General features: G+C 43.2%; 1 protein-coding gene across 3 annotated transcripts in view; it reads left to right on the forward strand.

Annotated features, from left to right (window-relative positions):
- Window positions 1–1,936: 1,936 nt before the first annotated feature.
- The window catches only part of MARCHF7 (membrane associated ring-CH-type finger 7), a 255,444-nt gene continuing 230,349 nt past the window's right edge, over window positions 1,937–27,031 (forward strand). For 2 of the 3 annotated variants that reach the window (XR_011201473.1, XM_069224201.1), the window contains exons 1-2: window positions 1,963–2,069; window positions 17,351–17,440. The gene's annotated coding sequence lies outside the window, so the exon portion shown is untranslated. Of the gene's footprint in view, window positions 2,070–17,350; window positions 17,441–27,031 lie in introns of all 3 variants that reach the window. The other variant, XM_069224202.1, reaches the window with a different exon arrangement.

The following is a 27,031-nucleotide window of genomic DNA, read 5'->3' on the forward strand; positions in this document are numbered from 1 at the left end:
ATATGCATGCGGTACAGTCTTTAAAGGTGAGTGTATCACTGTGCTTAATGAGGCGCACTAAGCAGTACTTGTATTCCTTTTTGATAAAGATACATGCATGTGGATTTTACAATTTCTTGTCGGTGTGTGTCACCGTTACATGAGTCCATGTATATTTCTTGGTTTGTGTATCACTGTTCTTAATGATGTGCACTTAACAGTATTTATATTCCTTTTTTTGATAGTATATGCATGTGTATTTATGATTCTCATTGGCGTGCGTAACACCGTTATGTGAAATACACACTTTATACTCTTCTTATGATGGCCGCCATTTAGGTACTTGTTTCCAAAGTGAATTGGCCTTATTTTCCAAACGTCACACTCCAAGTACATCTAATCACACAAGTTTATTTCCAAGGGAAAAACCCTGCAGTTACGTATTGTACAGAGCACAAGTAGAGACACCACAGAATTCCAATTTCGTTAATCAGCGCATGGTTAAGTACAGTGTAACCCTAAATTTTTTTCAAGGTATGCTACTTAGGCAAAAATATATAAAAGTACTTGCAAGCACGTAGAGGATATGTGTTCCTTATATCTGCCACTTCAAACAATTTTCTTCTAGTTCCTTTGGTGTAACTACCGAGCCTTCAATGTTTTCTGATGAGCCCCTTCCATTCAATTTTCAGCTTGTCGACAATTCTTTCTGGGGAAGTGATCACGCCAAGATGATAACAGTTATTAATAAACTTATCTATTATAAGATTAAATATAATAGGGACCATTAACAACACAGCTCATAAAGCTCCTCGTTCTCCCATCTTTGTGAGCCATCTATCCATGACATTCTAATACATCATCATTTAGCCTACCCCAACATTCTACATTCTATCCCATAACCAAACAACTTTATTGATGATGATATATACAACAAGAATACCATTGCATTTGTGTCAATGGGCCAGTTTTGCATTTCCCAAATAGTGATTTCCTATTAGGAAATTATTTCCTATTGGGAAATGCAAAACTAAGGATGGCAATGGGCAAAAGGCCCCCTCTTGGTGCACCCCTAAAACAGTGGTGCACATGTAGAGCACACAAGTGCCCAAGGGGCATGAGTGTGCTCTATTGCAATTTAAAAAAAGCATTTTGGGGTGTTTTTTTTTTTATTGCACATGGTAACCATCAACTTCAAGTTTCTCAAATCGCATTTAGAAAATGCTTTGTACATAAGAATAAGAATCAAAAATAGGTAATCCCTATTTGCAATTTCCTATTCTGTGGATCGCAAATTGTGATTTCTACAGGGTAGAAATCGCAATTTGCGATTTTCCAAAGGCCTTTGTACATCAGAAAAAGGTAGCTTTCCATTTCTTAACTGCCCGGAATAGCAATTTGGACCGTTAAGAAATGGAAAAGAACTTTATACATCCGACCCTATGTGCTGTGCACAAAGGTGTTTTTTAGGAGCACTTCATGATATCCAAAGTATTTCAGGGAGCTATGAAAGTGTCACTAAAGCATTTTAATGCGGTTATGCAGATACCACCATTAAAATGCGTTAGTCTAACCCCCAATGCGTGGTACTTGGAAGGGCTGGGTCCATTTGATGCATTCTCAGCTAAGAGTCTTAGTTACCATTGCTGCAGAAACTGAAGAATGCCTCCAAGTGTGCATGGGGTTACTTGAAATGCAAAATTCGTGTCACCTCCACACGTTTTTAGCGTTCAGCATTTAATTATATGTAATTAGAAAGGATGCCATAATGTACTGATATAATTATTTCTAATTGATTTGCTTATTTGAAACAATATCGATGTATTTAATGTTTCTACCTACAACCAGAGCAGAGAAGCCGTGAGCACGATTAGCTCGTGATTCCGTAGTCTCTTTTTTGTTTCTCGCGTTTCGTTTCCTGACGTTTCTATGACGGTTGCCCGGAGAGAGGCTCCGCCCTGGGAAGTGCACAGTGCGCGGAAGGGTAGAGCCAGCCTCACGTGACGGCTCCGCTCACGGTTCCCCTCCCCCCACTTATAAGGCGGACGCCATTGTTTAGATGGTGGTGCGAAGTGAGCTAGTGTTGGAAGGTGAGTAAAGCTTATTTATCGCCTGGGTTGGGGTTAGCCGATCTGGTGAGCAGTTCGCCGCTTTTTGTTGAGTTGAGCTCCGAACTCTTCCCCTTAAATTTCGGGTTTGCGGGTAGCCCGAATTCCACCGCCACTGCCTCCAAGGGTGGCAGTCAGATTTTAAGATCGGCGATCCTTAAAGGTGTATGTAATGTTGGCTACGGATTTCCATCAGATAGCGACGGAGGTTTTTATTTGCGATGTCTTCATGGATTTCAGGAGGAGCTCAATACTGCCTTCGTGGCCTCAGATCGGTGGCACCTCCTTGTTAATTACTCAAGACTTGTCCCTACCGAATAACACACTGTCACGAAAACTAGGTTGATCGTTATCCGTTGACAACCTAGTCCTCACTTGGTACGGAGTACTAACACAGTTGTTCTGTGTCATATAACTGGAAGTGGGCGATGAAACGTCTGCGTAGTGTCCCTTCCTTCGGGTACGTGGACAAACTCAGTTGTCCTTACATATATATTGTCTTCTGCCGCCGAACAGTGTCTTTGCTGCGAGGATTCTCTGGTTGCTTCTCGGTGGCTGAAAGTTCTCAAACACGCCAACACATCTGTGAACAGCCGTGTGACAGGACTGACCACGGCCCTGCTAGGAAAGTTCCATTGTGTCAACAAACACAACTCTTCGTTTGAGCCTTTAAATATCAGACATTTAGTGTTTGTGATACTGCGTCTGAGCAGGAACACGGCCTCAACTTTCGCTAACGCGGAAGTGGCAGAACTTTACTATTTGTAGGAAATGGCGGAGTCTGCTGTCTTCAGTCTTAGTTATCCTGCAAGAATGCTGTTTATTCTTTAGTTCAAGTAGATGCAGATAGCTTAATTACATCACATATGCTGAATAACCAGTACACCTGCATTCTTTACAACCGTATTATATTTTGGTTTTATTTCCTATTGACACTTGTTTACCATTTTGGTACTTTTTACCAATTTGTGCCAGCTGAGTTCGCAAAAAGGTTTATTTGTAGATCCTTTTGTTGTAAGTGGATTTCACATGTTCCGTGAAGTCGTGGCATTCTCTACATCAGTTTGCGATGGAGAGCAGTGCTTTTGTTGTGTACTTCTGGAATCAATTTTCATGCAGATGTCAGGGCAACCAAGTTGTGGTACTACATCTGTGCAGATGTGTTGGGTGGAGGATCCAATGACTTAATATTAGTGCCTTCTTTTGTTTTCGGCTTGGCGGAGAGACTAGTTTGTTGTTTTATTCATTTACTTAAAGGAAAACATGTTTACGTTTCTGGATGAACACTTACCCTTAATTATCTCAGGATGCAAGACTTCCATTTTATAACGTCCTTGATAATAATGCTACTCTGTCCATCCCCAAGCCATATAATTTATGTAAAGGCTAAATTACATAGGAACATTCTAGATAATCACAACAGAAACAGGTTAGTCTTTCTGCAATGAAGGAAGAATCTTAAGTCTTCCCATCTTAAGAAAGCATTACATCTCGTAACAGTAGGATTCATATGCCTTAATTAGAGTTACGCATTACAAATGCTCTTACACTAACATTCCCCTATGTTACTACAGAAATACTTGGCTTGTTTAGGCGTTATAGCATTTTTTTATTTTTTTTATTCTGAAATAACTACCTTCAAAGCTGCAGCTTTCCTTGTAGTTTACAGACCCCGGGGAGCGACGGTTGTTGGAGAGGGGTCACATACGAGGTTATTGTATTTTACTTTGCTGTATGTGGACTGGATGTATTATTTGGACTGGGTGTCTGCAACTAGTTTGAATAGGGATGTGTTCTCTTACATGAAGTTAAATGACTTATTGGGAAGGCTTGTGGATAATGTGGTCTTGTTTGAGCAAGACTCAGGCGAAAATTAGTTTATTCACAAGGATGTGTACAGCCCTGCTTGGGTTGTGAGGGAAGTAGGTTTCAGGGATGACTTTGGTTGTATTTGTCAGCTTCCTTTCTAATGCTGGAAACAGTGGAGTTGGTGTTGGCCAGAAAATGTATTAGAATTGTAAGGAAACTTGATATTATTCAATGACGTTTGGTGCAATGACGTCCATGTGCAAATGCAGTACAGATTTGGGATCCAGTTGTGTAAGACCAAGGGAGTTACCAGGAAGATCGGTGTCACTAATATGCAGTCGCATGAAAAGAGGGCAGTCCTGGCGTTTTTCAGCCTGTATTGCGACTGCATATTTACGAGTTCCATAATAATGAACCTGAATTCTAACAGTCTTTAGTAGTTTAGTGATTATTTGAATACATGTGAGAAAAAATAAAGCCGCTGTGGGAAACTAGACTAGATGTAGAACAAGCATATTGAATGCTGAAAGAAGCGTAGATGAAGATGTTCTATAAAATGGAATAATGCTATCAGAAACACACCTGATAAACGCATCTAGGGGTGCATTCTTTTGTGATAAATGGGTGAAAACTTGGATTGCGAGAAATAGGGATGTGATTTTCAATGTGTTTGAGCAAAGAGACACGTGTACATTTTTTAAAGTAGTTGTTGTAGAGTGATTTAAACACAACCAGTCCAAACAAGAGAATTGTTAGTTGGGGATTATATATATATATATATATATATATATGCACCATAATAATGCAGCTGTTGATGATGTGCTTTTGAACTTCTTCTCACATCTACCACTTGTGAGCCCTTTAATCCTGCCAGGCCTATGGATTTTGGATGAGATTAAGTACTTTGCACACACAAACATCCCAACTGTTGAGATCCTGTATGTAGGACAGTATGCACTGGTACTTGGGATTTTTACTAGATAGTTTAAAAGACGTTTTGTTTCTAATTTTTAAAAGAAGGGCACCTGGAGTACTGGCTATTGGTTATGCTTATTCCGCTGAGTAAGGTAATTTGCCAAAATACTGTTCCCAATTCTCTAGGATTGAATATAGTGGTACACCATTTTAGGTATAACACAAACCGGTTTTAGAAAGCAACATTATATGTTAACTGCTTATTTCTTGATAATATGGCAAAAATAGAGACCTTTCTAAAAACCCAGTGTTCTTTTGAAATTCTAAAGCCTCCACTATTACTGTATAGTGGAACTTAAGCAACACTACTTTAAAGACTTGGTTTAGGTTGCACATCTCTAGTTCTAACTTTTAGAGAAGTGAGACTGTGGTGCCTGTTGGTGTCCATACCCCTTAACTTTTAATATATTAATCTCAGATCTTCAAGAATTGAGCAAAGTTAATAGCTTTCATTCTAGAGTTTACTCTGGTCATCTCCCTGCTGTGCACTCTGTAAATAAGAATAGAATGATTATTGCATCAAATCAAGTTACATATCTACTATATAAAGTCCAAAAGTATGCGGTTTGGCGTGATCACTAATATAACAGTGTCAGAATGGCAAACATCTGTAAGTGACTGATAAATGAGTACTATAGCCTTAAATTATGTTTGTACTGGAATGTTTTGCTGTCATCAAGAAAGGGTACTGCAAAACCACTATTCTTGACCTAAACAATGACTATGTATTCTTTCAGTGAAACACAATACTGAAGAAATACATTACATTTGTACCCTGTGCAAGGACGATTGTGTTGCTGTTAACGGTTTTGAACATGTGGCCACTTGGCTGGAGTGGTTACAGAAGAGGAATGTTTTTGAGGCTAACTGAATTGATATTCAAGCATGCTCTTAAACGCCGGAAGTAGATGACAAAGCAACAGATTGAATACCTACAATCAAACATTTCTTATGCACGATGCTTAGGAATTCATGGTGCAGACCTTTTTTTACACATTGCTTAAGAAAACTAGACCCATCCATAAGGCAATTTAGTCTTTATGCTTTTTGGGTCGAACTTAGGCAGCGCACGTACTGTCTCTCGAGACATGCTGTATCTTCTCTGTGGGCATTTCAGCACGCCCATCGCTTATCATTGGTTAGTCTGTGTGCCTTTTTGAAATTCCTTTCATTTCTGTGGTAAATTGTTCCCTTTTGGCCCTCCTTTTGGTGTCTTGCTGCGAGAGTGCAGTTGTAAACAGGGATCTACTGAACTGGACTGCTTCTTGACTCCGCCCTTAGTGGTAGCCTAAGTCTGAGCCATTCTAGACATGAGTGCTCATGTTTTTCATTTTTTAATTTAAACTCGTTCACAGACTTGGTCTGAGAGTGCCGTTGTAAACATTACTGCACTCCGTTGATAGATCACAAATATGCAAGCATATGCCCTCATGACACAACATCAGCAAAGTCAATAGATCCTAAACGTGGCACCTATTGGCTTTGCCAGTGCATGTTTTATTGAACAAGTTTAGCTCTGACTGCACCAGTCATGTGTAGACCTTTCTAGGGAACACTGCTTGTGCTGCTTGTGGTTTACACTTAAAGATTGCTGACCGTAGAGCATTTAAGTGTTCAGTTGTAGCAGGAACTCAATGTAGACTTTTTTATATTTGTGCCAATGGAGCTTCATGTTATGTTTGGCTCCAGTTTAAAGCCAGTAGCCTGAATAATGGATTCTAAATGTGTTTACTGTTACTACCCCCACAGGAGTGGAATAACAAAAATTGTTGCTGTGAGTTGTAATAATCTTAGTTGTATACAGTTTTTAGGTTTGGCTAGCGCTGTGCTTGCAAAATCTTTTGACAGTTTAAAAAAAAAAAAAAAAAAAAAAAAACGTAGAATCTGCCTCTTACTTGCCTGAACTTACCATTGGCTTAGTCTTGCTCTAATTTATATGCTTCTGATTGGTCCGCACATAGTCTACTTTACTTTCGCCTCCTGCTCTTTGCTTTCCGTCCATGCTGTTGTGTGTAGCTGGGATGAAGTACTCCTTCCGGTCACTGGCCAGTGTCCTTCCACTAACCACGTGCTTCCCAAGGTACTTCCTTTTTTTTTTTTTTTTTTTTTTTTTTTGTTGAACTTTTAGAAATGCACTCTCTAGGAATGCACGTCTGTGTTATGTCTGCTCAAGCAAGCTGAATTTGCTTTTCTGACTTCATTATTTAAACCCGTGTTCGCCAAAACCTCCCTCCTCCACCCACCTTGTTACTTTCATTGCGTGTGTTTTTTTTTTTTTTTTTTTTTTTTGTGTGTTTTTTATATGCAACTTTTCATGGTTTCAAAATGGACCAGGGTCTGTGTTGCAGCCTACACAGTTACCTTTTAGTCTGCTGGTGCTTGGCAACCAAGTACAGCCTTTGTGCTCTATATTCTGAGGGAAATGTTTTAAAGCAAATATTATGGAAATTAGTGCATGAAGTGTTACATTCTTTCAAATGCAGTCCACCTAGATGAACTGCTGATCCATAACGGGCTTCTTAGATAGTTATATATCACAAACTTGGTAAAGCAGCATTGGGGCACATAAATGAGTTTTCAATGAAGGACAGAGGTTGTACATTTTAAGGCATCAGGATTATGTGATTTATCCAGTCACAAGATGTTGAGGCAACCTCAAGACTCGAACCTGCTTCCCCAGCTCCAACGCCCACAGTTGTGCCTGCTATATCGCTTGCCTGACAGTGCGTGTCTCACTTTAAGTGACACATAACAAGGTTAAAAAAAGATGACTTGCACAATGTATTATCAGTTCTACAAAGCAGATTTTATGAGGCAATAATGAAAAAAAGCACTGCACGAGTTAAACCAGGCTGAGACACATCAATTTACACCCCATATGAGCCATCTTTGCCTGACGATAAAATGAAGCATTTTTTGAGCTCTAGTGAACAAGAAATGCTTGGCGATTTTTATACGAGAGGAAAAGCTCATGAAACATCTTTAGTATTGAGTAGCATGTTTGAACAGGAAAATCCTAGACTGTTGATCTCTTTCAGTGGTGGTGCATGCTGTGAGACTTCATAACTTACAAATGTTTACTGCAATATTTACCTGCAAAACATTTATGGTGCGCCTCAGTGTTGGGCTTAAGATATTTTCCATTCATGGCACACTCTGAAGCAAGCGCTTTACACACTGAGCTACCTCGTTCCCTGGTGGTGCAGTGTATATGTATGTTTCTTTTTCTAAAGCACACCTTTCCCTTAAGGTCGTGGGTGTTATTCTCTTGTTTTATTAAGGACTTTGGAGCCTTTTTATAGGTGGCTATGGCCTGCTTACAGCAGGAGACGCACAACCATTCAGCTACCTCACTCTGTGTTGGCTCAGTGCTTATCTTTTTAGAAACCATAGATTTCCTTAAAAAATATGGGTCTTAAAAACAAACATTCTTGAATTGCAAATCCATCCAGTAGCCTTTGGAGTGCGTTATGTGGTCAACAGTTTGCTTTACTCAATAGTGTTAGACTTAATAACTTACAAAATTCTTAGCTAGCTACCTGTAGAACATTTACAGTGAGTTTTAGTGTTGCTCTTGAGCTATTTCTTTCAATCATGCTTGTTCTTTAATCCAAGTTTAATTTGCATATTAAAGATGACATTGTCATGCAACAATAGGCAAAGATGTTGAAGATTGTATCTTTTTGATTTTAATGTTGCAGGAGAGGAATATTTTAAGGAACTAAGAATTCTTAAAGACTTGCTGAATGCTTTTCCCTATCAAGCTTGTGCTGCATTGTTTTTTTGGTGTTGGTTTAGCTAAGAACTTTTAATTTTACTAAAATTATATGTATAATATATTTGCAGGTACTTTAAACCAGCCCTCTTCATCTTGTTGGTCTGGGATTGTCATTATGTTTTTCTTTGCCTGCTACAGCATGGGGCATTGGACCAGTCCACTTCAACTATTAGCTAAATTCACTGTCAGATGACATTTTGTACCAAGGAGCTCATCAATACAGAAAGTAGTTATTTCACATCGGCTACTGTGGCAATGTGTACCTTGTGAAACAAAAATATTTTTACTTTTAGGCAGATAAGAAAAAAAACAAAAATTGTGCTAGTCAGGGACCTGACAGCTTTCCCAACAATGAAGCTTTCAAAAACAATGACCATTAACAAAGCAAAAAGATCAACGGCTAACACCAGACCTGTTTTTGCCAAGGGTGTGTGTGTTTTTTTTTTTTTTGTAAATTTATCTTTGGGTGTTTGTGATTGGCAGTACTAACCCTTCCTGCCCAGCTCACGCTCTTCTGTTGCACCTGCTCCATCATCTGCCCCAACCTGCTCTTGCCATTACTCCCATTCCTGCTGCAGTGTTCGTTCTTTCTGCTTTTTTTTTTTTGCTGCTTAAAACAATTTTGGAGGGTCGGGAGGCTGCAGTTATAGGCTGCTCCTTTATGAGAATGCACTTTGTTACTTTTTTACATTTATCTTTGTAAATGTAGTGCTTCCGTGTTGGCCTGTACCATCTTGGAATAGTAAGTAAATAAAAATAAAAAAAAACTAACAAAGTTACAACTATGTCAAGATACATGCACTAGTATGTCACCATCTTAAGGCCACCATAGTGTTATGACTCGTGTGTATATGACGACACGTGCTAATAAATCAACACACTTATTTAATTCATTTTTTTAAGCTGCTACAGTTTAGCATCAGCAATAACTAATGCTTTTCTCACTGATGTTGGGCAACGTTCACAAAAATGACTGGGGAAGCAAAGAGGTATATATTGGCAAAGGCGAGACCTATTGGCTTTGCCCAAGGCTTGTTTCATTCATTTGCTGGAATGGCTGTCTTATTAGGAGTTCAGTTTCATCTTGTACATGGCATGGTATATTAAGTAGTTTTTATCTTCATCTTGTGCAAAGTATGTTGTGGCCATAAAATGTCACACATTTGGATACATTTAAGTGGGTGTTTAGCTAAATCAGAAGTTTCTGTGTTTGAAGGTATGTAGGCTTGTGATTTAGTGTACAGGTCAGCAGATCTCTGACATATGCCATATCTGTGATTGAGGCAGTCATAGTACTATTTATTTTCCTGAACAGTCAGGTTCTCTTGAATTAGCGAAGGCAAGGAATAATTGGAACACATTTGTCATGATTTAAATATCTTGGCCATGAGTACCGTCTCCAAATGGAGTTCTGTTTGTTTTCAGTGTTGAAAGCTGCCTATGGTCCTGTTGGTCTTGTCAAGAGGCTCGTATGCCTCTATATGAAAACCTGATTCAGTACCTCAGACTGCTTGCTGAAATTGCAAGATGGCCACATTTGAAGTTAAAATGGATCAAAGATGGTGTCTTGAAAGTTTTAGTGAGTTATTTACATACTTATCTGTTGTGGGTTGTGTACTATTGGAGCGCTGTCTCAGTGGGCTAGTTGCTGACGTAGGGACCCGGAGGCTTTGGTTCTAATTTAAACTCTTCTGTAATACTTAGCCAATAAATCATCATTGCGTGCAAACATTTATTTTCCTGTGGCTCCTAATGTAAACGTACAATACAAATAAGTAACCGCTTTCTGCTAACTTATGTGTACTGCTCTTTTGTTAGTCTTTTTCCACCACTGATTTTTCAACTTGACGAAACCAGACGTTGCTGGCTACAGTGTTTTATTTACATCGTACCATATTTTGAGAAACTTTGAATAGGCGACCATAGAGTGGGCACACGCTCCATAATTTGTGCCACCTGTAATGCTGAAAACACCCACTTACCTAAGGAACAGAATATAAGCAAGCACTTACAATGCAATTGGTCTTGCATTTACTTGACTTAATGTTGTAAATGCATAACTGGACTTTTCTTGCCATGGAAGATGTGAATAATATACCCTGTGTTCTTCCCATTCACGATTGATGCTGTTTGTCGTGGCACCAAACACACACTTTCAGCAGTTTCACGTCCCGTAGACTTGGCATCAGGGAACGAAACAAGCGGGAAACAAAAGCATCTAAGACTGACATCAAAACTCATAGCGAGTCAAAGTTACACGGCTTAAAGTGAGATATTCGGGCTCGGTTGCCATGGGTAATAGTCTTTATTTTACTGGCAGTGGAAAGAGTGGTAGTCTGAATATGCAGTTGAATTCAGAAGCAGACAAGAAACCTTCAAAGCTCCCCGTAAGTGTGCAGACCTGTCGCGATTACAAAATATAAAACGACAGGGGCAGAGCGAAGGTTGCTTCTCTGAAAACAGATAGTGAACAGGACGGCGAGAACGGTAAAGAAGGAAACTGCAGCCGCCGAGGCAGAAAAGAGCACACGTATGACTTGCAAACGTAATGACTTACCGAAAGGAAATGCATAGCTGAAAAAACGTGAACTCTTTACATCTGCAAGCAGTGGTGTCTGAAGCAGAGGCGAATGTGGGAGAAGGCCTGAGAGTGCATGTTTGCTGGAAAATGAGTTTGAGAGCGTGGATATGTGTGAGTGCGCCCGTGGAACTGCGTGAGATGTTTGTGATATAAGTGCGTGTGCAATTGCATATGTGAGTATATGAAGGTGTTGGGTCGTGTGCGCTAAATTAGGATAATTAACTGCAACGTGTCAAATTGTGTATGCATACTTTTGTATTTGCTCTCGTGCCCAAAGAGAATTTGAATGTATGCAAGTCCGTTTCTGAGGTGTGTAACTGCAATTTAAAGTGACACATTTTCGAAGTAGAGCTTAAATACAATTTTTAGGGGTGTTGCGCATAAACGGACAGAAGAATTTGACAATGGACGTCTACCGTAAAAACTTTCTAACCAGTCAGGGAATCCAAGTCAGAGAGCACATGTTGTAAAGTGCCAAGTAGGGCCAGCAAGCAGCACCAGAGTACAAGAACAAAACACAACTTCGCGCTTTATAAAAGTTCAAAGCGGCATGGTGCCACGGAGCGGAAGGAGAGTCAAAGTAACTGGTAGTCATGCATAGTGCTTCAGTAATGCTGATGGAGTTTACGCTGTCGGAAACTTCAAAGCACCACGAGCCATGAGCGCGAAGGAGAGACGCAGCATAAAAATAATAATAATAATAATGTATTTCACCCACAGTAAAACGTGAATCATGCAATAATCCATGTAACAGGGTCAGTCTGGAAGGCAGTAACAAAATCGCCCCAAGGCGGGACAAACAAAGCATTTACCAATTACATTGAGGGATTTTTGCATGGCAAGCCCACAAACAAATTAGTGGTGGCATTGAGGTGGGCGTGATTAAAGCCCACAGATTGTACTTCGAAAAAGCAGCGCCTGTGCACTGCTATGCTCGACCTAAGAAGAGACAGTGTGGCAAGTCTTGGTTGTTATGGTGTGCGCTACATGCATTGTTAACTCACAACTGGCAAATATGAGCAGTTTTCTATATATATATATATATATATATAGGCCAGAACCATTACTACTTTTTCCCCACTGAATTTCTATCTTGCTGTGTCTGTATTGAAATAAATTTGACCCCCGCCCCAATTTTTTTTTTCTTCCAAAAGCAGTTTATGGAATTTCATGAACCCAAAAAAGGATTGCAAGTTGGAGTGTTTGTTTCAAGTTTGCAAAACTGGTCTAGATTTGCTATCAGTGCAATCATTGTTCCCATGGGTTTAGCACTTCTGCCATAAACCTAGCCCCCCCGCCCCCATCCACGATTGCATCTTAATGAAATTCTCCAAGATCAAGGTGGTTTCTTCGAATTTTGCAACTATATTAAAGGTTCAGATGGCTTTTTTTTTTTTTTTTTAGTGTGGGTGTGACTGGACTATAACTTGCATTGGGGTGGAGGTGGATGGAGGAGGTGGGTTGGGCTGGAGGTAGATGGGGGCGAAGTGGATTGGATTGAGGTGGAGGGAGAGTTTGGTTGGTGGGATTGGGTTGAAGGCAGGATTGCATTGGGATGGATTGGGGTGGGGATGAGCTGCAGGGGAGTTGGAGGTGGGGTTGGATTGGGGTGGAGTGAGGAGCAGGTGGGTTAGATTGAGGTGGGGTTGGATTAGGCAGGAGGTAGATTGGCGGTGGATTGCATTGGAGGTGGTTTGGGGTGGAGGGAGAGTTGGGTTGGAGGGGAATTGGGGTGGAAGGAGCTGTGGATTGGGGTGAAGGGAGCTGTGGATTTGGTTGGAGGTGGACTTGGATTTGGTTGGAGGTGGACTTGGATTTGGTTGGAGGTGGACTTGGATTTGGTTGGAGGTGGACTTGGATTTGGTTGGAGGTGGACTTGGATTTGGTTGGAGGTGGACTTGGATTGGGTTGGAGGTGGACTTGGATTGGGTTGGAGGTGGACTTGGATTGGGTTGGAGGTGGACTTGGATTGGGTTGGAGGTGGACTTGGATTGGGTTGGAGGTGGACTTGGATTGGGTTGGAGGTGGACTTGGATTGGGTTGGAGGTGGACTTGGATTGGGTTGGAGGTGGGATTTGAGTGGAGGTGCATTGGGATGAGTTGGAGGGTAGGTAGGGTTGGATTTGGGTGGATTGAGGTGGGACAGATTGAGGGGTGGATTGAGGTGGGTTGGATTGGGTTGGAGGTGGGATTGGGCTGGAGGTGGGATTGGGCTGGAGGTAGAATGGTGGATGGGGAGGTGGATTGGGTGGAGGGTTGGGTTGAACTTGGGTGGGGTTGAGTTGGAGGTGGGATGGATTTGGGTTGGAGTTGAAAGTGGGGGTTGGAGTTGGAAGTGGATGGTGTTTTCGAGGGGTGGAGTTGGATTGGAGGTGGACTGTGGTGGTTGGAGGTGGACTGGGTGGATTGAGGTGGAATTGGGTTAGGGTGAAGGTGGACATGGAGTGGGGTTAGGTTGGCGTTGGGGGTGGTTTGGGTTGGAGATGGAGTTGCATGGGGTGGAGGTTGGGCTGGAGATGGAATTGGGATGGATTTGGGTGGAGGTGGGTTTGGGTGGGGATGGGTTGGGAGAGTTGAAGGTTGGGTAGGGGTGGATTGAGGTGCAGGTGGGTTACATTTGGTTTGGGTTGGAGGTGGGGTTGGATTGGGCTAGAGGTAGATTGGCAGTGGAGTTGGGTTGGTGGCCTGGGGTGGATTACATTGGAGGTGGATTGAGCTGGAGGTGGATTGGAGGGAGAGTTGGGTTGGTGGTGGATTGGGGGGTAGAGGAAGAGGTGGATTGGGGTGAAGGGAGAGGTGGATTTGGTTGGAGGTGGACTTGGGTCGAGGTGGACTTGGGTCAGAGTTGGAGGTGGGATTTGAGTGGCGGTGAATTGAGATGGGGGGATGAGTTGGAGGGCAGGTGGGGTTGGATTTGGGTAGATTAGGTGGGACGGATTGAGGAGGTGGGTTGGATGTGGGATTGGGCTGGAGGTAGATTGGAGGATGCGGAATTGGATTGGGTGGAGGGAGAGTTGGGTTGAACTTGGGTTGAACTTGGGTGGAGGTTGGGGGTTGGGTTGGAAGTGGATGGGGTTGTGGAGGGGGTTGAGTTGGATAGGTGGACTGGGGTGGTTGGGGTTTGAGGTGGACTGGGGTGGATCGTGGTGGGTTGGGGTGAAGGTTGACATAGTGGGTTAAGTTGGGAGTGTATTGGGTTGGATGTGGATTGTGGTAGAGGAAGAGGTGGGAGTTTGGGGTGGTATTGGGATGGGGATGAGTTGGAGGGGAGGTGGGATGCATTGAGGAGGTGGGATTGGGCTGGAGGTAGATTGGAGGACGGGGAGGTGGATTGGGTGGAGGGAAGAGTTGGATTGGGTTGAACTTGGGTGGATTTGGGTTGGGGTTGAGTTGGAGGTGGGATAGATTTGGGTGGAGGTGGATTTGTGGTGGGGATGAGTTGGAGGGGAGCTGGAGGTTGGGTTGGAGGTGAGATTGGGGTTGTGGAGGGGGGTGGAGTTGGATTGGGGGAGTTTGAGGTGGAATGGGATTGCTGGAGGTGGACTGGGGTGGTTGGGGGTGGCGGTGGATCTTGGTGGATTGGAGTGGAGGTGGACATGGAGTTGGGTTGGGTTGGATGTGGATGGGTTGGAGATGGAGTTGCATGGGGTGGAGTTGGGGTTGGACTGGAGATGGAATTAAATTGGGATGTATTTGGGTGGAGGTGGCTTTTGGTGGGGATGGGTTGAAGGTGAGTTTTGATTGGGGTGTCTTGAGGTGCAGGTGGGTTAGATTTGGATTTGGTTGGAGGTGGGGTTGGATTGGGCTAGAGGTAGATTGGTGGAGTTGGGTTGGAGGTGGACTGGGGTGGATTGCATTGGAAATGGATTGAGCTGGAGGTGGGTTGGAGGGAGAGTTGGGTTGGAGGTGGATTGGGGTGGAGGGAGAGGTGGAGTTGGATCGGGGTTGGAGGTGGAGTTGGATCGGAGGTGGGATTAGGGTGGAGGTGAATTGGGATGAGTTGGAGGGGAGGTAGGGTTGGATTTGGGTGGATTGAGGTGGGGTGGATTGGTTTGGAGGTGGGATTGGGCTGGAGGTAGATTGGAGGTGGATTGGGTGGAGGGCGAGTTGGGTTGAATTTGGGTGGATTTGGGTTGAGTTGGAGGTGGGATTGGGGTGATGAGTTGGAGGGGAGCTGGGGGTGGGGTTGTTGGTGGATGGGAGTTGGAAGTAGATGGGGTTGTGGAGGGGATGGGGTTGGGTTGGAGTTTGTGGTGGGGTGGGGTGAAAGTGGACATGGAGTTGGGTGGGGGTGTGTTGGGGTGGTTTGGGTTGGAGGTGGAGATGGAGTTGCATGGGGTGGAGGCGGAGTTGGGGGTGGGGTTGGACTGGAGATGGAATTGATTTGGGTGGGGATGGGTTGGAGGGGAGGTGGGGTTGGAGGTGAAGATAGAGGTGGTGGATTGGTTTGGAGGTGGTGGATTGGGTTTGGAGCTGGATTGAGGTGGAGGTTGGCTGGAAGATGGGGGTGGATTGTGTTTGAAAGTGGATGAGGTGGCGTTGGTTTGCAGATGGGGTTAGTTTGGAGATTGTGTTAGAGGTCAGGAGGGTTGGGAGTGGATGATATTGTGGAGGTGGATTAGGGTGGGGTTGGAGGTCGACAGATTGGAGGTGAAGGTGATGGTGATGGAGATGGGGTGGGTTGGGTTCAGATGGATGTGGAATGGGTTGGAGTTGAGCTGGAGATAGATAGAAGTGAATTTGAATGAGATTGGGTAGGAGGTGGGAGTGGGTGGGTGTGGGATGGAGGTGGGTTAAGGGTAGGATGTGGTTAGGGTCGAGGTGGATGTGGATTGGGTTGGAGTTTGGAGTTGAAGGTAGATTGAGGTGGAGTTAGAGGTAGATTGGGGCTGAGTTGGGTGGGGGTTGGGGTAAATAACGTTGGGGGTGGAGTTGATGGTGGCGGTGGAGTTGGAGGTTGGGTGTTGAAGGTGGGTTTGGTGGTCAAGCGGGGTTGGGGTAGAGGGAGGCTTGGGATTGTGTTTGGGGTAGAGATGGGATTAGGGTGGAGTTAAAGGTGGGTTGGGGTAGAGCTGGAGGAGGGGTTGGATTGGTTTGGGGTAGAGTTGGAGGAGGGGTTGGATTTGGGTGGAGGTTGGGGATGGAGTTGGGTGGGGAGTGGAGGTGATCGGCTTGGGGTGTACTGCCCGATATGTATTAAAACATAGTATCTGAAATTACATATTACAAAGAAATAATGTTGCTTTGCAATATTTAGAACAAGATAATCATCCTCGTTGGACAAGTGCCCACGAGCAAAAACAAGAGGGCAAAGTGAGAAAAGAAATGGCTAAATGAAAAAGTTTGCTGTAGAAAATACAACTCTGCAATTGTTTGTCCTGCTGTACACTCTTTTGCAGTCACATGCCTTGTTTTTTCATGGCACTAGAAGTTAAAAAGAACAAAATAGCCGCATTGGGAGCAGCAGACGGTCACTGATTAAGTTGAATCAATCAGTGCGTGGTCTCTGCTATACTGACAGGAACGAAAATGAAGCCAGGCCTGCAGTGACAAATTATGGGGCTGTAAAGAATAGTGCCAGGCAGGCTAACAAATAGTAAGCAAAGTGTTGGCTCCAAGCCCTTTTTAGGGTCGAGCCTGCTTTGCATGCGCTCGCGCATGTGTATAGCAGGGAGACTCTTATGTATTTAGAAAAGGGCTCCGAGCCCTGTCAACTTCACGTCAGTGCTTTTTATTGGTTTGTGGGCTTCCCTAATTAAATCGGCTTGCTTTCATTAGTCGAAGGCACGCATATGTCATGCCTTTTCCGGTGGCTAGCCCTCCTCGAGCGCAGCGACCAAGTACAGAAAACATGCGAGGCTCGCTGTTTTCCATCGGGCTCGTGGACTTTTTTTTAAAAACTAATTTACGAGCCCGATCTCGCTTGGCAGAAGTCGAGCGCTTTACCTACTGGATTTCACTTTTTCGGGTTACGTGCATAAATGCACTTTTGCCCGATAGGTGAAAAGTCGGGTTAGGAGTTTACAACGCGATCGGCTCTAACACGAGCAAACGCGAGACCTGATGCATTGTAAATGCTTGTTGTTAACATTGGTGTCTCACAAGTGTGTGCTCTTGCAGGCTTACCCCGAAATAGTTGTTTCCTGGACGTTGGCCGTGGAAGGAAATAAGCCATTCGATCAACAGGATGGTAAAGAAGCTGTGCTTCAGGTAAGGAACAAACACAATCGTAAGGAAAGCCATGGATGAGGAAGCAAGCAATATACGTTGTGAAAGTAGTGGGTATGTAAAAGCCCACTATGTTTTGGTATGGTCTATTAAAGATCTTGAACAAACACAGATATGTGTAGGAGAGACCTAAAAACACATTTTTGTTGCATGCTACAAGAACTCCAGTTTATGCTGCAAACTTTCTAGAGAATAAAAGAAAGTGATTTGCATTAATTCTTCAGCAACAAAGATGAGACTCTAAAGTGGATAGCAGTGCTTTTCATGCTGCAGACTATTTTAAACCTAGTGCGTGCCTCAATTGGTAACTAGTGTAGATGCTTTAGGGTACAGGTAAGGAAGTTTAACACTTTCACTTCAGAGAGCAGTATTCCAGGTTGGCTTTGAGAGATGGGTTGCAGAGTGCACTGTATTTTTATTGGTTCGTAATGTTCATTGCAAACCAAGCAATGATTTGCTGAGCATCTACCAAGCGCTCTGTTATGTTTTTTCCCCCGAGGGGAGAGCAATGTATCAGTGAGTGTTCAAGCACCCTATTGTCACTATTCAAATCGAGATCCTCTGCAGAAGGGCAATGTGAAGACTGAATAGCCCCATCTCCACTTAATACCTATTGGTGTACAGCCTGCACTATGTTCTAGAAAGATATGTAAATAAATTAGACTAAATCTAATCAAATGGGGACACAAATTAGAGCAAATTAAGTGACCGGAGCAAGTATCATAATAGTCAAATAAAAACACTTACTTAAATGTTTAATTTCAAAATTTGTGAAAAAAATGTTCCATTAATCAAACTTTGTGGGGGCAACCTTATTTCATATCGAAAACCCAGAACAGTTCCTCATTTAAATTGTTTGGCAACTAAGATGACCGTTTTACTTACGAGGAAGCAGAAGTAAAAAGGCTCAAGGCACTATGGCCTTTTTGTTCAAAACTGATACATATGCCTCAAGTGTAGAGTGTTCTTCCCAGAAAAAAAAAATTGTACAGTATTCATTTAAATGGGTGGTGTCAAAACTTGCAAATAAAATTGATGCTTTTTTTTTTTTTAATGACAATTAAGGTTTGTGTCTACTTATGCAATCAATATACTCTAGGTTGTCCCCATTGTTATGATTTCATCAAACGTATTCATGTTTCTTCGTGCAAAATAGTGTTCTTTTCCAACTGTCTTTATGACTTACTTTGTGATTAGCCTTTTTTTTGTTTTGTTTATGGGACTGCCTTATCTGTACAGTGTTGTCTTTGTGTAGGTCTCGTGGTCTCCATGAGCGTATCTTCGTCACCCATGAGGTTGACAGTGCGTATGTTAGTGCATGATAAATATTTTGCATGGGTGAAGTCAGTTCTCTGGACCCAGTGTATTTCTGGCTTTACTTCCATCTGAGCTGGTTTCAAGGCAAATATTCTTTTATTTACTTATTCGTAGTACATTCACCAACGTTTAACTATTTGCTTCAGTTATGTAGACTGTTGGAATGTTGGGGGCTAATGCTGAGGAGAAGAAAAATGTTTTCAGTTGGGAGGATGAACTCGGCCTATTAAGTGAAAGTGGAAAGTTGTAAACTTTAGGAATGAAGACCAGGTGCTGTAGCCCCTTCAATGACCCTAAAAATGGCTTTGAGGTTGTAGCGTCTGGGCCTTTCTTTCCTGACCGGTCCCAAGTAAAACCATAAGAATGACCCATCATTGAACACATCCATCCCCTCTTACACACCTCATACATTCATCTCCAAAACACATCAACACCCCCTGTAAGACTCTAATTCCACTCATCAGCACTAACTCACATACAAATCCCTCACCGAAAACAACTACATCAATATCCCCTCTCACTATTCCACAAAAACAATACAGACCACACATCAAATCAACACAAACTTTCATTATACTTTATCGTCACACCCACTCCCACCCTCTTGACTACACAAAGAATACAAATCCCGTCCTGTCTTTACCCCTTCATTCTCACTCTTCTCAAACACCTACTGCAGACACCCAAACCCAGCAACTTTCATTCACCCGCCTCTCCTCCATTGCACAGTTTACAGCCTTACATCACGATCCACATGCTCCTCCACCACCCAAACCCATACTCCATCCACACTAAACAGAGGCAAACAAAATAAACAACATGCCTCTCTTAACTTCGCATCCCCTTGTCTATTACATAATAAGGCTACCCTACAAAAAACGGTACACCCTTCATGTCTCTCTCAGCCACCAAGTCCACCACCCACACGCACAGACCCAACAAAATGACTCCTAAACCTGCTGGAAGAGGAACACTATATTGAAAAACAAGACTATTGTGACACTCACACAGTTATCACAACTAACACACCTGCTACAAGTCCAATTATACTGCTTACTCTTCTCCAAAGCAAAACAACACCGCCACTAACACACTTTTTCTAAACTGCCAGATCATAAATGCTCGGACACTCTAAAAAAAAAAAAAAAAGCACCACATCTATGACCTGCTCACAAACACACAACCTGACTTGGAGTCATGGCTGGGAGATGACATGGTCCCAGTGTTGCACAAAGCCCTTCCTCCGGACTGTCAAACTATCACACACATCCGTATAGGCGAGAGAGGAGGTGGACTAGCTTTTATATTAAAAAATGCAATAAATCTCAGTAAAACAGACATTTCCATACAAGGTTGTGAAGCCCTCCTCACCAGATGCCACCCTACTCCAACGTCCTCCTGTAACTTTCTCCTCCTTTACAGACCTCCACCTAACAACTCAACAGTCCTAGATGCTTTTCCTAGATACGGTCTCAAACCTTATTACATTATACTCAAACCTATGCATTCTTGGGGACCAAAACGTTTGGTTTGACAAACCCAATATGCCCCATCCAAAAGCTATAACCACTGGCCTAGTCACAGTGAACCTGCATCAGATTGTACACAATCCCAGACACATCGCTGGACACATCCTAGATGTCATTTTTGCTGAGCCTGTACTAGTTACCGTTCATAGCATCATGCCAATCACATGGGCAGACCACCAACATTTGATAACTTTCCAATATAAAACTCCACAAATCAACACACCCCACAACTACTTAATACATGCACATATCGACCTTGGAGCAAACTCTATTTTGATGACTTAGAAACACAACTATCGGGTAACACAGATCTAGATGCAATTAATTCTGTTCCAAAGCTTTGAGTGGCTACAGGAAGCTTTTGATATCCTATTACCACTCAGAAAAACTAAACACGACAAAAGAAAACCAACACCTTGGAGAAACACAGAACTTCTTAAAAAGATAAAGCAACAAATCAGAAAGTTGCAGTGGACCTGGCTCAAAACAAACAGGCAAGACAAACTGCAGCTACACAAGCTTAAGAGAATATACAAATCATCAATCAAAAAAGCTTAAAAAAAAAAAAAAAAAGGTACTACTCAGACAGAATTCAAAATGCTAAATCTGCACCCGAAGAATTTTATAAAATTCTCAATGAATTTTGAAAACCTACATGAAAGGAAGGAAGTTATCCCACTACTCAAGATTTCATAAACAAACTGGCAACTCATTACACAACCAAGGCAGACACATTGGACTCCTATTTAAAACAGAAAAAAAAAAAAATCAGCACCAACCCCTTTCCTAAAATACCCTCTAAGAATAAACCCAGCCTCTACAGTCCTTCAAACAAATATCCTGAGGTGAATTTATGGACCCTTATCCACCACACATCTTCAAGAACATTATTTTATCTACTTCTGCTGCCACACCTGTAAGAAGAATCCTCAACAAGTCTTTAACTACAGGCACTTTTCCTGTAGACCTGAAAAAGGCATACATACAACCGTTATTACAGAAAACTGACCTAGACCCGCAAGACCCCAACAACTACAGACCAATCACAAATGACCTTTCCTGGGCAAACTGATAGAAAAAGCAGCATTCACCCAGATGTCACAATTCATTGAAGACAATTCTATACTTTCAGACTTCCGAACTGGATTCCGCCCAGGAAGAGGCACTGAATCTGCACTCATAACAATCTGGGATGATCTTAAAAACACAGTTGACCGCAATGGAGTCGCTGCACTACTTCTGTTCCACATTTCGGCTGCTTTTGATACAGTTGACCATGACACCCTAATTCATAAACTCCACGAAGCCGACTTAAAAGGGACTGCTCTCGACTGGATTGCATCCTACCTTCAAAAAAGATCTAATATCTTTTCTCTTGCCCCCCCCCCCTCTTGTCCAAACCCTACCTCACAAAAGCAGGGGTCCCCCAAGGATCAGTTATCTCACCTTTGCTTTTCAACATCCACATGATATCATTACAGGAACTGATCAATGATTTTCATCTCTCATGCTACAACTATGCAGATGACACACAAATACTTCTTAAATTAGAATGCCCCACATACATTGAAAACTCCTAAATCTTCGGTTGCCTCAGAGCCATTGAACAGTGGATGACTTGGAGCCATTTCAAACTAAATGCCTCCAAAACAGAAATACTCATATGTGGTGACTGGAAAAGTTATGACCCACTGTACTCCTGGCCTGACTATCTCAGACCACATCCTCAATTATTCAAGGAAGTTAAAAACCTTGGAATCACCATGGACTCCAAGTTAACTATGAATGCCCAAGTGGACAAATTAGCACGAACAAGCTTCATCACCTTGAAGACTCTACGACGCATCTTCCCCCACCTTGAATTTCCACACAAGGTGCAAGCTACTATCTCGCTTTTACTATCTAAACTGGATTATGCCAATGGCCTCTATCATGGATCATCTCTATCCATTATGAAAAAACTACAACGTATTCAGAACTCCGCAGCCAGGCTACTAGTACATGTAAAGCCACAAGCCCACATCTCCCCTGCCTTGAGAGCACTACACTGGTTTCCGGTTGCCAGAAGATGCACCATCAAGCTGCTTTGTATCACCCCAAAGTCATACATGGAACAGGACTGCTTCTTATCAGAAACAAAATAACCAAATAAATTCAACAAAGAAACCTCCGCTCAAAATTGGCACCCCGCATTAGAACACCAACATACAAGAAAGACTATAGGTGGTACATCCTTCTGCGTTCAAGCAGCCAAACTATGGAATTCATTACCCCCCCAACTATAAGAGCCACAGATAACTATGTTGTCTTTAGAAAACTACTCAAGAATTGTCTCTTTCCTTCATAACCACCATATTCAAACAGCTGTGGACTGCATATGCCTATGTTGATAAATATTTATCTGATTATATGAATATTCTAGTGATATATAGTTCTTTAGAGAATATGTATCGCTACTGTCATAACAAACTACACACATACTCTTTAAACTTGTTTAATGTATATTTACTCTGTGTGTGTGTATATGTGTGTGTATATATATATAATTCTATGCTTAACATGTTCATAGGTCATTACATAACTCCTAGATACGTTTTTATACTAGATACTTATGAATCCCTGCTCTCATTTTATATCACTCTTTGTCTACCCATCACCATGTCATGTCGCTATCAATCTATCTTCCATTTCCCACTCTGACTCATCCCAAATCCATTCTACTTTCATCTCCTAAATAACCCTGCCTATGCTCTTCCCTCCTCTTCCACAACTAGCTCACCTAAACCTCAGTTTACTACCATGATCTCCCAAACAACCCTACTAAATTGGTCCTCATGTACCTCACCTTGCTACTATGATCCCCCTCACCCTTTCCACAGACTCTTGCCTCCTCCATTCCCCCCTTTACTCATCCCAAGCATAAATCCTGTTACCATAAACTCCCAATTAACACTACTGGATTTGTCCCTCCTCCATCCCTCCATTACTCCAGTCAATCTAACTAACAAACTCACATCCGCGGCTCAAATTAACTCATAATAATACTAAAACTGTACTCTTATATCCCCTACACTAATCCACCACTAATTCCTTTTGGGTTCCAGAGTAACGTGCTACTCACCTGAAAAGCGATTCGACGCCTCGTCGGGGGTAGTAAGCGCTACATAAATAATATTACAATTAAACACCATGTAAATTGAAATACAATGGCAAGAGTTAAACAGAAATATTCAGGAGGAACCACATTACTAGCTCTTAACGAATCTAATCACAAACCAGTTACTTGTGGTACGAAACATCCTGTAATCAGTGGGGAGGGGGTAGGGCATAGTCTATTCACGACCCCAGGCAGGATAATCCTTGCCTCCGGTCCTGACCTGGAATAAGTATGCATAGCAATTCGAAGAATAGTGCCCACACAATACCACTGTAGCTGCAGCTTAATGCTGAGCCTTGAAGGTAAATGTCAATGTGCATTTACCAAAACTGATTAAACATTTTACTCATTACCTTATCACTAACAGTAGGTGAGATGAATGAATTAAGAAGACTGAACATCTGGGACACTACCGATCTTGGCCGCATGGATCAGCTCTGGGTGCACATGGGATTAATGACCGCTAAATGCAATATTGCCCAAATGTGGAGGACAGATAGAGTATCACTCCTGACTGACTGGAAGTGTGATATGGATTGGTGTATAGTGACAGAAAGAGATTTATAAAAGTAGAGGTTTCCCAAACAAATGGGGAAAATGGATTGCATATCTTGGTGCGCCAGCAGTAGGCACCATTGAAGTTGTCCCATATCGAAGACACTTAATCTCCAGTGCTCTGTTTTAGACATGTGAGAAGGGATCCGAGTAGTCAATTGAGCTAAGAAGATACATCTGGAATTATTGTGTGGTACTGCTGCTATGATGCTGCAACATGTGCTATTTACAGTCAGTGTTTGATTTTTACAGTAAAGATTTAAAACAAAATAAAAAAAAAGATGCCCCTGATGCTGTGGTTTCCTGGGGGTGGGGTGTAGTCTGGTAGAGTCCTTGGTTCACGGGTGAGGGGAGGGGACACTGTCTACTGATCTCGGGGTCCCACTAAGTCCGCTTTTGCAAGGTTCCAAGTGTTGCTGATGCAGACCTTGTGCTTTTGTAACAGAACAGTCAGGGTGAACATCTTTGGAGGCTGATGTCCCTCTTGGGTGACAAATCTGCTCACAACCAGCACTGCACAGATCCAGAAGACAAGGATGCACACGTTTTGGCTAGCTCTGACTTATACTTAGAGGTGCCAGGCATCTGGTAGGAGCAACACATCTGCAATGACTACCAGAGATGCGACTTGGGCTCTCAAATTTAATGTCCCCAGTGTCGTTCTGGGAGGTCAGCCAATTGACCCCTGGTTTCTCTCCTTTGGACTGGGACTGGAAATCAGCTTTTCCCTAAGCCAAACATGCAGAACAGAGTCTAAACTGCTAGTCCAAAGTGCAGCAGTTTCAGTCACTCCAGCATTGCAGCCGCTTTGTGAGTTTCAAACCGGTGCAAAGTGGTCGACTTGTTCTCTTTCCAAGCCCAGTGAGTGCTGAGGGTCAATGACCTGGTGTGCCATATTTATCCCAGGAAAGTGCCCTGAGGGGACCATGCGGTCACTAGCCAGTGGGCTTCTGGAACCCCTCCTACCTCGTGACAAAGTTCTTGTGATTTTTGGCATCTGGTTATACTAGAATGCCACACTCTTGTCCCCTTCAAGATGATGTAGGGAGTTGGCCCTGTATATACTATCTCAAAGTAAGAGATAGTGTGCACAGAGACCAAGGGTTCTCCTTAGATAAGATAGAGGCAAAATTAGATCATTCTAAAGCTCTATTTTGAGGTAGTGTGGTCGAACAGTAGGCTTATCAGAGGGTAGTGTTAAGCATTTGTTGTACACACACAGGCAATAAACGAGGAACACACACCCAGAGACTTAACTCCAGGCCAATAGTTTTTATAAAGAAAAATATATTTTCTTAATTTATTTTAGAACCACAAGATTAATGATTTGAAGTAAATACATCAAATGCAAGGTACTTCACACAGGTAAGTAAGGAACATTGAATTAGAGCAGTAACATACATAGTTTTAGTTAAAATGGCAATAAGCTATTTTAAAAGTGGACACAGTGCAAAAATCAACAGTTCCTGGGAGAGGTAAGTATTGGTTAGATTTTCAGGTAAGTAAGGCAGTTAAAAGTTCAAGTTCCTGGGCATAGGCAGCCCACCGTTGTGGGTTCAAGGCAACCCCAAAGTTACTGCACCAGCAACACAGGGCTGGTCAGGTGCAGAGATCAAAGGAGGGCCCAAAACACATGGGCGCCTATGAAGAACAGGGGTGCTCCGGTTCCAGTCTGCAACAGGTAAGTACCTACGTCTTCGGAGGGCAGACCAGGGGGGTTTTGTAGAGCACTTGGGGGGGAGGGGGGTTGGGAAGGGGGCAGGGAGACACAAGTAGGCACACAAAACACACCCCCAATGGCACAGTGGCGGCCGGGTGCAGTGTGCTTAGCAGGCGTTGGGTTTTCAATAGGAATCAATGGAGTGACCTGGGTGTTACTCTAGCCGTACAGACAGCACAGGGGGGCTTCTCTGGCAAGACACCGACTGGACTAGGCAGAGGGTCGCCTGATGGTCACTCCTGCACTGGAGTTCGGTTCCGTCGGGTTCTTTGTTCCAGACAGTCACGGTCAGGGGGAGCCTCTGGATCCTCTCTGTATACGTCGCTGTGGGGGTCGTCTCAGGTTACTCACGAGGTCGCAGTTGCCTGGGAGTCCTCCCTGTAGTGTTGGTTCTCTGGCGTTCGAGCCGTGGGTGTCTGGTAAAGAGGGTGAAGTCTCGCACTTCGGCGGGAAGAGTGAATTCTTTAAAAGTTGCAAGTTATTGCTGTTTTTGAGCAGTGCTGCTGTTCTCCGGAGTTTCTTGGTTCTTCGGGTTCAGTACAGTCCTCTAAGGCTTCAGAGGTCACTGGTCCCTGTCAAATGCATTGCTGTGCAGGTTCTTTGAGTCTGGAGACCAGCCAGTAGGGATGGGGCCAATTCAGTTGTTGTCTCCGTCATCTCTGCGGGGCTTTCAAGTCCACAGTCCTTCTTCTTGTTGCAGGAATCTGATTTCCTGGGTTCTGGTGTGTTCAGGTCAGGGGAGGGGGAACATCCCTGATCCTATTGGGGGACTCCTCCAAACTTAAGATGGAGGATTTCTAAAGGCAGTGGTCACCTCAGCTCGGGACACCTTAGGGGCTGTCCTGACTGGTGGGTGGCACCTCCTTGTTTTTCTCATTATCTCCTCCAGCCTTGCCGCCACAAGTGGGGGCTGGTCGGAGGGGCGGGTATCTCCACTAGCTGGGATGCGCTGGGGTGCTGTAACAAAAGGCATGAGCCTTTGAGGCTCACTGCCAGGTGTTACAGTTCCTGCAGGGGGAGGTGAGAAGCACCTCCACCCAGCACAGACATTGTTCCTGGCCACAGAGTGACAAAGGCACTCTCCCCATGTGGCCAGCTACTCGTCTGGATTTGTGGCTGGCTGGCTGAAACTGGTCAGCCTAGCACTAGGAGTCCGACTGGTATTCAGGGTGCATCTCTAAGATGCCCTCTGGGTGCATTTTACAATAAATTCCACACTGGCATCAGTGTGCATTTAGTGTGCTGGGAAGTTTGATACCAGATTTCAGTGTAGCCATTATGGAACTGTGGAGTTC

The sequence above is a fragment of the Pleurodeles waltl genome, chromosome 3_1, assembly GCF_031143425.1.
Source record: "Pleurodeles waltl isolate 20211129_DDA chromosome 3_1, aPleWal1.hap1.20221129, whole genome shotgun sequence".
NCBI classification, from domain to species: domain Eukaryota; kingdom Metazoa; phylum Chordata; class Amphibia; order Caudata; family Salamandridae; genus Pleurodeles; species Pleurodeles waltl.